Below are 13,302 nucleotides of genomic sequence, written 5' to 3' on the forward strand. Positions count from 1 at the left end.
GAAAGAGAAGCATTTTCAGTCCTTGTCAGCCTGGACTATCCATTTGCTTCCTCCCTCCCCTCCAGCCCTCTCTCCCCTCTTGTATCTTCTTTCATTTCCTCTCTCTCTTTCTCATTTTTCCCCTTCATCTCTATCTTTCTTGCTGGAAAGTGAGTCTGAGCCTTTATGCCTTTCCAAAATACAAAAGTAGCAAAATTAACACAAAAGTTGAGGTTTTCTTCTTATAGTTTAATGTCAGGGAATACTTCATTTGGTAACATGGAACAGAGCCTTTCTCTCCTTTGTCTGCTCTCAGCACTTTTGTCTTTCTCTTTTAAAATGAGCAAATTTCAATTCTAGGACAGATCATACCATTAGCTGTGGATTGTTTTTTTTTCATTTAATATTGTTTCAATCTACATTTATGAGAACAGTACTGGTCTCTGTTCACTGGAGGGGCCACAGTGCAAACCCAATAACATCGTTTCCCCCACAGGTCTTACAAATTTTGTCCAGCTCTTCTTTTGAACTGAGATAAATTTTGAGAAGAAAGAAGCATCTAATGAAACACATTAACCCAGATTAAGGGATTTAAGAAACTCATTGTTTTTGAACTGGTACCTAGTGAAGGAATCGAGAGGAACTTTCCATACAGCAGAGGAAAATATTTGCATTTTCTATATATGCGGCCTCTCATTTAAAGTATATATTTATCTAGCCTTTCTGCTCTCATAGGTTGCAAGCTAGTTCTTTAAAAATAGTGGGAATATATGTGAAGCATATCATCAGCTCTATTCATACCCCGTCTCAAATTACAACTCCTAAAATTCTAGCTACTCAGTTGTACAGGTTAAACACAAAGGTGCATGCATGCATATAGACCCGCAAATAAAATAATGGAAGAAGAAATGTACACCAACTAGAGAAAATTCCAATAATACTGACAAGAAGAAAAAAATAATCTTTTTTTCTTTCACATAATGAACTTATAGAATAAATATAAGTTTTTCAACTGGAGTCTTCTTACATGTTTTAAAGGAAGAAGACAAAGATTAACTGAATTATCAGGTTATGCTAAAAAACAAGTTATTTCTTATTATGTTCTGAACTTTATTGTTTTATATTAAGAAGTATGGCTATATTAAGAAGAAATGTTGAATTACCTAATTGAGACTAAAATTTCTCTGTAAGAGAAATAGGTATGACAGGTTTCTTTATAGCTATCCATTGTTAAATTACAAGATATGTTTATCATTTATCACTCATGCTCGGTCTTTGTAGCTTTTTCTCTTACATATTCTCTCCCTCATATTCTATAATTTTAAATCTGAGACATCAAAATCACCAACAATTTTTGCATTTTGGGAAAATAGATTCATGGACATATTATCAAAGAGAAGTTATAGTTTCCAATACTTAATCTTTGTTTTATACTTTGGAAATGCAAAAATGGAATAGGTTGTTTTCCCCCAACCCAAACCAGCATAACCTCTCAGTGAAACAAAGCCTTGTTAATGTTGATGGATGAGTGGGTAAGCAGACTGCATTTATAAAAGTACTTCTAGTAATCAGTGGGCAAACTGGTTTCATACTGGGACTAAAGCCAACACATGTATCTCTTTATTTTGCTCTTTAAATGTTTGACAAGTGAAGTACTGTTATGTCATGACAGAGACAGTTCTTATCTATTTCCAAATTGGCTGGGTTGAGAAAGCACTTCCAAAAGGTTTTAACTCTATCAATATCCCATTATAAATTCAAGACCCAGACTACCCAACTTGTCTCTCTGCTTCTCTGTTTTGTTGTCATTGATTATCTTTTGTTTTTATGAAGGCCAAAACATCCCAGTCCAAAATATAATATATTTTTGGAAAAAATATTATAAGGTAGTCATGCATAACAGTTTGTATATTACTCTTAGGAATCATAACAACAGCAACATTTAATCTTTCACGGCTTTAATAGGATTCATGTGGGTTTAAGTAAATGATTTATATTCAGGGATGTAAAAATAAAGAAAACATATGTACTTAAAGAAAAGTTGAGTTTTGAAAGATAGAAAAGATAGGTAAATTTTGAAGAGAAGCAGAGAATTTTGGGGTAAAGTATATGCCTTGGACAATAGGCAGATCTGCATTCAAATGTTTTTTCTTCCACTTATGAGCTGATGATTTAGAAAAATTTAAAAAAAATTGTGTTGGAACAGATTAATAATATCAACTTCTAAATGTTCTGTAGTAGAGATTAAATGAGCATACATACAAAAAATACATACTGTTGAATGTGATATTTGTTTCAATTGTATCTTTGTTGTCATTTTCTTTATTCTTCATGAAGCCATCACAGATTTAAGGTATGGGTGTTGTCTCCAGGTTCTAATAATGACTAGCCTATCATGTCAAACATCTTTCTATCAAGTTGCATTTCCAGATTATATGAATATTAATACATTAAAAGGAATGAAGCACTAAAAAGCAGATAACCACAGAACAAAGAACAGATCAAAACAATAATAGATTGCCTTTTTAAAATTGAAGCATAGTTGATTTATGTTGGTCCTTTAATGGACCGGAACCTGGTGGTCTGGAGTCGATGATGAGAAACTGAAAGAAGGAAAGAGGCTAATATTCCCTGGGTTACGCAGCCGGCTTTCACACTCCAGGGAATCAGCCAGAAATAGAGAGATAAAGAGAAAGAGAGGAAGAAAAAGAAAGACTGACAGACAGACAGACACGGGGGCCAAAGCTCTGATGGAGCAAAGGTGTTTTAATCAACATGGCGTGGGCATATATACTGTAGTTATTCTCAGCAAAATAAAGATTAAAATTCCAGACTTACAAAACACAAGGCGATCCCTATTAAAGAGAGAAGAGGGTACTTATCACCATAATGAGAAACTTACAAAGGAAATGCCTGAATTCCTTAGCCCCAGACCCGGGAAAGGCGTTCTTCTCCTTTTAATTCCTGAATATTCAGGAATTAATAAGGGCCAAAGGTTTCCTGACAGATCCATAACAGCGCACGGGAAGCCTCCTGTTAACTGCTTCCTGACAGATTTACACTGTTGTGTTAGTTTTAGGTATACAGCAAACTGAATAGTGTGTATATGTTAATCCCAAACTCCTCATTTATTCCTCCCCTCCTTTTTCTCTTTTGATAACCATAAATTCTTTTCTATGTCTGTGGATCTATTCCTGTTTTGTAAATAAGTTCTTTTGTATCATTTCTTTTAAGATTCCCCATATAAATATTACTATATGATATTTGTCTTTATCTGGCTTACTTCATTTAGTATAATAATCTCTATGTCCATTCAAGTTGCTGCAATTAGCATTTTTCATTCTTTTTTGTGGCTGAATACAATTCCATTATACACACACACACACACACACACACACACACACACACATATATATATATATATACCACATCATCTTTATTCATTTATCTATCTATGGACATTTAAGTTGTTTCCATATTTTAGTTATTGTAAATAGTGCTGCAACGAGCACTGGGGTGCAAATATCTTTTCAAATTAGAGTTTTCTCTGAAGATATGCCCAGGAGTGGGATCGTTAGATCATATGGTAAATAATATGATGGGTGGTCAAACCCAAGTTTTTATTGAGTAGAGTCTGCCCTTATCAGAAGAAAATATACCACATTCATTCTATGGTCCTTGGACCAAGAAAGGAAATACAACTTGTATTATTTTAATGATCTTCTCTCCAATATAATTTTTACCATTACTGATATAAGCACTATAAATAGCACTTAAGTGAGTTCTTGAATTCATTTTGGAAGTATATTTGACTAATAGAAAATTAAGAATCAAACTCTTGGTTAAATTAGAAAAAATGAACCCTCTTCACTTCATGCCTATATCTGTTAGGGTCTGGTAAGTATCATACAATACATAACTTACAATAGGCTTGATACCTTACAGAATTATGGAAGAAATGGGGGAAATCAAACTCTGAATGGGAGTAGTCGGTGGGTAGGATGACAAGGGCAACTACAGCAGTCTCTGAAGTGCTGTGATCTCTGTTTTTGCTGATGGGCAGCCCTGAATTAAATTCAGTAAAGCGGGCCATTTTCAGGCGGTGTAAAGAAGAAAATCAGGAACAAACTGAGACCTGCAAAAATAAATTGTAATCTTCAGGGAAAGTCGGAAACCCACAAGCATAATTTGTCTGACTCTGAATGCACCTAACCCTTACTACATAGGCGACCTGCAGAAGTTGCTGCCTTTCATGCTAGGGTTGCACTCACACACCTGGCCCAGAGCTCTGAGAAGTGTAATGAGGAATGACCAGGAATGAGGGTGTGGCTCCTTCATGTCACGGAGATGAGCCAGCCAATCAGAAACAAGGTGTTGGATTTTGCCTACAGTATAATGCTTACTGCTTCAATCAGAAACAACGTGTTGGATTTTGCCTACAGTATAATGCTTACTGCTTCACTCCTGCCTTCCAAATCTCCTGCTTATTTCTCTTCTGGGCAACACTAACCCAGAACCATAGGAGGACGAGAATTGGGAAAACATAGCTTCAGCTTACCAAAATCGACACAGTAAAAAATCACATCAACACCTTAAAGATAAAGCCAGTAAATTCTGTTGATACTACTGTAACAAACTGAGCAACTCAATCAAGAAAAGAGGCATTAATCATAAGAGCTGTAGTTGAATAGATTTGATACACATTTTAGTTTCCCATTCTTTCTTTCTGGCCATTCTATTTTCTCTTGCACTATACTCATGTCAGAGAATTCTGTAAGAGACTTCCCTGGCAGCCCAGTGGTTAAGACTCTGCGCTTCCACTGGAGGAGTGCAGGTTTGATCCCCGGCTAGGGAATTAAGATCCCACATGCAGTGTGGCAAAAAAAGAAAGAAAGAAAGTTCCTCAAGACCTTCTGATAGTTCAGTTCTGTCAGGCGAGTGTATGCTCCTCGGTTCTTTGCCTCGTCACAACAAAGATTTGGAGTGACGGACATTAAAGCCGACCTCGGTCTGTCACAGCTCTCAGGTATTGGACAGACCGTGCTATAGCTCTTAGATAAATCAGTGTTACAGCTCTATTTTATTTAAATAATAGCAGGAAAATCCATCTTCGAGGCGTGAGGGCATGTCGACCCAAAGACGCGAAGAGAAGAGGGCCCACATGGGAGAGAGAGAGCTTTGGCTCCTCTTTTTATACGTTTTTCTCTCCCTGGGCCTGTCCTATGTAAATTGGGCCAGCCAGGAGTGCTGTTTGTTTTACCTGAGGTTCTCACTCCGGTCCTAGGACCTTCCTTTGTTCTATCTTTGCTGGCTTTTTCCTTCCAGGTATTATTCAAGGCTCAGAGTGAAACTCAGAGATGCTCTGAAGTTAGAATAACATGGGATGACTCTCAGAGCTCCACTTTCATATATATCACATTAAGTAAGCTCATTGGTTCCAGTTTCCTAATTTATAAAACAGAAGTATAGCATTGTTGGAATCTTTAAAATATTGTTTTATTTCTATTGTAATTCATCACAGTTAAGCAGATATAATCACTGCTTTTTGGTCCCAATGTTCCTGTTTCCTTTTTCCTCTCTATGCTGGAAACTAGTTCATCCTTCCCATATCACACATTTCAGGTCAGATCTTTTTATGGCTAACCAAGCTACAAATTCTTATGGGAAGAAACGTGCTTTCGTTATTTTATGTCTGACCTTACTTATCATGGAGACAGACAGAATGTTCCCTTAATAGAAGTTTATGAAAGGATGAGTGAAACGAGCAGAAGCCTCTGTGGGAATCTGCCCTGGACTTCATTAGTAAACACACACATAGTTGCTTTCTGCTTTCATTTGTCCTTGCTTGCAGCTTTGCAAGTATTTCAAATTCTTTTTCCAGGGTATCAGAATTTATAAGGATCATTGGCTTCTTCCAATAGCATCATTACATTCTTAAGCTTTGAACAGTATCTTCTAATTTTATTTTATTTCTCCATTTTGATTTCCTTTGATCCCATGTTGGTACAGAATAAATGGTTGGCACATTCTAGTCTTTGTCTTTTTATTTACTTCAAATACTAATTGTGCGCAAATAAAGGGTTGATTTTCTAGGAGGATATTACCATGTTTTTAACAATTGCTTGAACTTTCTCCATTTTACAAACATTCCTTGGTATTTAACATTGTTATCTTATTCCAGCTCTTAGAAATAGATAAAGAAAAATGTTTTTCCAGTTTTGCTCAACTTGGTCATTAGTTTAGTAAAACTTGGCATCTAGGAAGACTATAAAGGATTTGTTTTCAATTCTAGAAAGAATCAAATTTAAAAAATATTCTATTATTTTAAATAATCCTTAAATTTTAGCAGTTAACAATATTATCCCCTTGGTTATACAAATCCTCCAAATGCTAATTTCCCTCTTTTTTTGGCTTATATAACCCATTCAGCATTTCAGTGTGTCCTCCAGACTAATCTAAATTGGAAGTGTTAGAAGGTAAAGCTATGTGATAAACTTGATGAAGTCAAGGAAGTCTTGATTCATATTGATTTTATACCATTCACTTTTACACCACCTATTTCAGTAGCTGCAACTCTTTTAAATCCAGATTACAGAAATTACTCCTTGATTTTATTTAGCTTCTTTAGCACAGCTCCAAGGAAAAGTGTTGTCTTGTTCTTATTCTTAGTAATCTGGCAATATAAAAAAGGAAATATTTGAAACTAAAGTGTAGTGTAAATTACTCAGTGATTCATCTAACATATGACATATATTTAAAATAAGTTTTTCTGCTGCTGAATATTGTAGAACAAAGAAAGAAAAGTTGCTTAAAATGGGATTTCAAAAGATACAAAATTATGTGGCTCATACCTTTTAACAGTAACAAAACCTATAATTGATAAAATATATTGCTGAAAATAGACTAAAGAATTTTTCTAGAGTGCTTGTGATCAGGGCCACTGAAATGAAATATAGAATTTCAAACACTGATATTTTCCAGTTTTAATTAAATTGACCTTAACAGTGCCAATATGTCTCTATCTTTAAATTAAGCAGAACTTAATATGTATGTCTCTACAGTAATGTCCTCTTACGAGTAATACTTAAAGCTTCTCATCTGTATCCTATGACTTATATGGCTTTATCTCTAGAGACACATTCTACTTCATTTGATTCATTTTCTCCCCTTTCTCAACTCTTATTCACCAAAAATCAAAAGTTTGGAGTCTCAGTGGTTATAGAAAAATATATTCATGTAAATGAATGAGGATGTTTCTTAAGATCTTTTTCTGACATTTCTCTGCTCACCTTTCTTTTAAAAATCACATTTGGGACTATCCTGGTGGTCAGTGGCTAAGACTCTATACTTCCAATGCAGAGGACCTAAGTTCAATCCTTGGCCAGGGTACTAGATCCCATATGCAGCAACTCTACATCCCGAGTGATGCAACTAAGACCCAGCACAGCCAAATAAAGAAGTAAAATAAATAAGTATATTTAAAATGCACCCATTTAAGTCCATAGCTTGAACCAGGATCTCAGAGTGAGTGATTCTGCTTCCACAAAACCCACTGAAAACATTTGCTGGTGATGACTGACTTCTCTACTTCTCTTTGCACCTGAGTGTTCTTGAGCTTTACTACTCTAAGGGAATAATAAACACTAGTGATCGACTCACAGTGTCTTTTTTTTCCCACTGCAAAGTCTCTCCTATTTTCTTTAGGAGTCCCTGCAAATTGTCATATGCAGTTTTGGACAAGTTTACTCATGGTCATCAATGCATCCTAGGACCCTCCCACCAAACTACCTGACCGCCTCTGCTGCTAGTGCCAGCTTCTCCTTGAGAAGCCCAGCCATCCGGGCCCAGGCACTCCTGTTCAGACCTCAGAGAGCCCCGCTGGGACTGTGGCTCCAAGAGCTTGTGACAGAGTAGTGGGGAAACTATCCAATCGTGGAACTCTGTCCAATCCATTTGCTTCTTATGCACCGAAAAACTATGCTGCTTCCTAGACATTTAGACATCCATGGATTCAGCTCCTTTTTATTTTAATTCAGTTTTTATTTTATGTTAGAGTACAGTTGATTTATAATGTTTTGTTAGTTTCAGCTGTACAGCAAAGTGATTCAGTTATACATACACATATATCCATTCTTCTCAAAATTCTTTTCTCACATAGGCTATTACAGCATATTGAGTAGAGTTCCCTGTGCTATACAGTAAGGCCTGGGTGATTATATCATATATATAGTAGTGTGTATACGTTGATCCTAAACTCCTAATTTATCCCTCTCCCTACAATTCAGTAGACATGGCAGAAGCTGCAGGTTCTACCCCTGGAGAGGGAAATGGTAACCCACTCTAATATTCTCATCTAGGAGAATCCCATGGACAAGGGAGCCTGGCGGACTACAGTCCATGGGATTGCAAGAGTCAGACATGACTTAGCGACTAAACAGTGACAGCAACACTCTTCATTGTTTATTTCCTTTTTTGGCAGAGTTTGCTTTTTGTTTTTTCAATTTTTTTCTGTGTCTTAAGGTAGAAGATTATACTACTGATTAGAGGTATTTTTTCTTTCTTATGTAGATGATTACACATTTAAATATCTCTCTAAGCATTTCTTTAGCTGAATCGCATCAGTCTGGGTACACTGTACCTTCAATCTTTATTCATCTCATTATATTTTCTATCTCTCCTTGTACTTTCCTCTTTGATTCATTGGTTATTTAGGAGTGTGTTGTTTAATATCAGTGTATTCGTGTGTTTCAAAAATTTCTTTCAGTTAATTATTTCTGATTTCATTTTTTTGTAGTGTGAGCACATACTTTGTATGATTTCAAAACTTTTAAGTGTGTTGAAAATTGTTTCGTAGCTTAACATATGGTCTATCCTGGAAAATGTTTAGGTGCAATTTAGAAGCATTGATATTCTGAACGTTTCATTGAAATCTCTTTCACCTTCTTTGTAATGTCTCTGGTATTAATGCTCGAAGGTTACAACCTTGGGCATGCACACAATCATGCTGGGATGACTGGTTTTTGCATGACTGTCTTTGAGTATCTCCTTCCCTGAGCTCTTATTTAAGCTGTTTGCCTCTGCTGGTGTTCCAGTTAGTTTTACTCATTTCAGGCTGATTATTCCTTTGTTTTTGATGATGCCATGGGACATAGATCACTTCATTGGTGATGGTTTAGTCGCAAAATCATGCCCAACTCTTGCAACTCCATGGACTGTAGCCCTGCCAGGTTCCTCTGCCCATGGGATTTCCCAGGCAAGTATGAAGGAGTGGGTTGTGATTTCCTTCTCCAGGGGATCTTCCCAATCCAGGGGATTGAACCCTCATCTCCAGCACTGCAGGCAGATTCTTTACTGGTTGAACCATCAGGAAGGCCCAGATTCCTCCATAATCTGATCCTATCAGATTTGGGCTTCTTTTAAGAACTGGCCTTTGGGATTTATACTAATTCTAGAAGGGCTCATTCTGATTCTTTCCGGTAAACTATATGGACTAAGGTATAGCCTATTGCTCTTATTCTTTACTGCCAAAATTTCCATTGTTTTGGGAATTCTTTGGGGCTTGAACTTCACCATACTCTTTTTCAAATAAAGGCATTTTCCATGGAAGATCTCAGAGTTCTGTTCTATTATGGACTTCCTATTCCTCTGGGAAAAATTTTTGAATCTTTGTCTAGAACTGGGGTAGGGAACAATGGCCCCTTCTCTTGGAATAATACCTCTGCTCTACAGTACAGTGGTAAATGGGAACAATAGTTATTAATATTTTTCCTGCTTGCTTGTCTCTCACAGAATAGAAGATTACCCCATGGGTAAACAGGAATGAGAATGAGCAGACTCACAATATTCTCAGCCTGCCATTCCAGGGGATATATCTCTGCCTTACAAGTCGCAGCTAAGCAGCGGAAGGAAGCCCTTATTTTCTTGGCAATAACTACTGAGAATTTAGCCTCTGCAACTGGGAGTTTAGGAGGATGAGAAATCCTTGATACTCCTGGGGGCTGAGAAATGGAGTATTTCCTGCGATAGCAATAAACAAGGAGCTCACAAACATTAGCAATTCCAGCCCTCCAAATGTGAATTTCTGAGCATAGTGGGTGCCCAGAAAAAAAAAAACAAAAAACAATACCTAAGGCAGCTATCTGGCTGCCACCACTCCCTACTGTCAGCCATGAACTAAGGATGTGAAAAATCAGATCTCAGGATGCTGGCCCCAGATAGCTGAGATGCATATAAAAGGGATGAATTCAATAAGCACAGATATTTGCATCTTCCCATACACAGAAAAGTGGTAAATTCCTTAACTTGAGATATGTGGTTTTCCTTAACTAACAATAGTTTTTGATCTTCACTTCTATATAACCTGTCTCTTCCTTCCACCTTCTCAGGTTATTTAAAATACTGTCTCTCAGGTTTGAAGTCTTAAAAATTCCCATCATATAAAATATAACTCATGAACAGCTTTTTGCAAAATTCAGACTTAAAGAAAGTAGGGAAAACCATTAGGCCATTCAAGTATAACCTAAATGAAATCTCTTATGATTATATAGCAAAAGTGACAAATATATTCAAGGAATTAGATATGATAGACAGAGTGCCTGAAGAATTATGGGTGAATGTTCACAACACTGTAAAGGAGGCAGTGATAAAAAACATCCCCAAGAAAAAGACATGCAAAAAGGCAAAATGGTTGTCTGAGGAGAACTTAAAAATAGCTGAGAAAAGAAGAGAAGCAAAAGGCAAAGGAGAAAAGGAAAAATATATCCGTCTGAATGCAGAGTTCCAAAGAACAGCAAGGAGGGATAAGAAAGCTTTCTTAAGTGAACAATGCAAAGAAATAGAAGAAAACAGTAGAATAGGAAAGACTAGAGATCTCTTCAAGAAAATTAGATACCAAAGGAACATTTCATGCAAAGATGGGCACAATAAAGGACAGAAATGGTATGGACCTAACAGAAGCAGAAGATATTAAAAACAGGTAGCAAGAACACACAGGAGAACTATACAGAAAAGATCTTAATGACCCAGATAAACATGATGGTGTGATCACTCACCTAGAGCCAGACATCCTGCAGTGCAAAGTCAAGTGGGCCTTAGGAAGGATCACTCTGAACAAAACTAGTGGGGGTGATGAAATTCCAGTTGAGCTATTTCAAATCCTAGAAGATGATGCTGTTAAAGTGCTGCACTCAATATGCCAGCAAATTTGGAAAACTCAGCAGTGGCCACAGGACTGGAAAATGTCAGTTTTCATTCCAATCCCAGTGAAGGACAATGCCAAAGAATGTTCAAACTACCACAAAATTGCACTTATTTCACATACACATAAGGTAATGCTCAAAATACTTCAAGTTAGGCTTCAACAGTCCTGGAATAGGGCATGGCAATCCACTTCAGTACTCTTGCCTGGAGAATCCTCATGGACAGAGGAACCTGGCAGGCTATAGTACATGAGGTCACAAAGAATCAGACACAACTGAGCAGCTAAGCACAATGCAGCACAGGCTTCAACAGTATGTGAATTGAGAACTTCCAGATGTTCAAGCTGGATTTAGAAAAAGCAGAGGAACCAGAGATCAAATTTTAAATGTCCATTAAATTGTAGAAAAAGGAAGAGAATTCCAGAGAAAACATCCACTTTTGCTTCACTGACTATGCTAAAACCTGTGACTGTGTGGATCACAACAAACTGTGGGGAATTCTTGAAGATATGGGAATACCAAACCATAGAACCAGACATGGAACAACTGGCTGGTTCAAAATTGGGAAAGAAGTATGTCAAGGTTTTATATTGTCACCCTGCTTATTTAACTTATTTGCAGAGTACATGATGCAAAATGCTGGGCTGGATAAAACACAGGCTGGAATCAAGAATTTTGGGGGAAATATCAATAACCTCAGATATGCAGATGACACCACTCTAATGTCAGAAAGTGAAGGGGAACTAATGTGCCTCTTGATGAAAGTGAAAGAGGAGAGTGAAAAAGCTCACTTAAAACACAACATTCAAAAACAAAGATCATGGCATCCAGTCCCATCCCTTTATAGCAAATAGATGGAGAGACAGTGGAAACAGTAACAGACTTTCTTTTCTTGGGCTCCAAAATCACTGAGTATGGTGACAGCAACCATGAAATTGGAAGCTGCTTGCTTCTTGGAAGGAAAGCTATGACAAACTTACCCAACATATTAAAAAGCAGAGACATTATTTTGCCAACAAAGGTCCGTCTTGTCAAAGCTATTGTTTTTCCAGGAGTCATGCATGAATGTGAGAACTGGACAAAAAATGGCTGAGCACTGAAGAACTGATGCTTCGAACTCTGTTACTGGAGAAGACTCTTGAGAGTCCCTTGGACTGCAAGGAAATCAAACCAGTCAATCCTAAAGTAAATCAACCCTGAATATTTATTGAAAGCACTGATGCTAAAGCTGAAGCTCCAATACTTGGGCCACCTGATGGGAAATGTCGAGTCATTACAAAAATCCCTGATTTGGGGAAAAATTGAAGGCAGGAGGAGAAGGGGATGACAGAGGACAAGCTGGATGGATGGCATCAGCAGCTCAATGAACATGAGTTTGAATAAACTTTAGTAGATAGTGAAGGACAGGGAAACCTTTCATACTGCCATAGGGCAGCAGAGTCAGACACAACTGAGAGACTGAACAACAACAACAGACAGTTAGAGTTAACATTTATCCATGCTATCCATCCATTAGCCAAGAAATGAGAGGAGAAAGAGCCCTATTTCCTTGGCCACACCTGCTGCATAAGTGATGAGTGAGAAGGGAAAGTTTATTGCTCAAGTGCCACAGACTTTTGCTGCTTTTAATGAGATTAACAGAATTTTTTGAATAACTAATTCTTCTTTTTTCTATCTGCCCTTAAGACAATTTCCAGAGACCTTAACCACTTAGAGGTGTTTTATGAAGAGAGGTACACAGAACCCCTCACGTTGTCATTTTAGCTCAAAGAGTTTTGATTTACCAAGTTGGATGTAAAATGTAGTAATAAGATCAAACACAACCAATATGGTTTTGTAGAAGAATAATTTGGGTGTGTGGCACTTGTTCTTTGTCATATAAAGAATTATTATATAGTTATGGAAATTGAAATAGTATAAAAAGGATAGTGAGTGAACATGTAGATGGAATAGAGATACCTGAAATGCATCCATTCATGTATAACATATTAAAATTCTGGCATCCCTTATTAGTAAGAAAAGGTTAGACTGCTCAATCAATGCCACAGGACAACTGATCTTACAGTAAAAATAATGACTTTGAATACTTTTGAAAGAAATCATACTAATTGATTAAATCATGCTT

The sequence above is a fragment of the Cervus canadensis genome, chromosome 8 (genome assembly GCF_019320065.1).
Source record: "Cervus canadensis isolate Bull #8, Minnesota chromosome 8, ASM1932006v1, whole genome shotgun sequence".
NCBI classification, from domain to species: domain Eukaryota; kingdom Metazoa; phylum Chordata; class Mammalia; order Artiodactyla; family Cervidae; genus Cervus; species Cervus canadensis.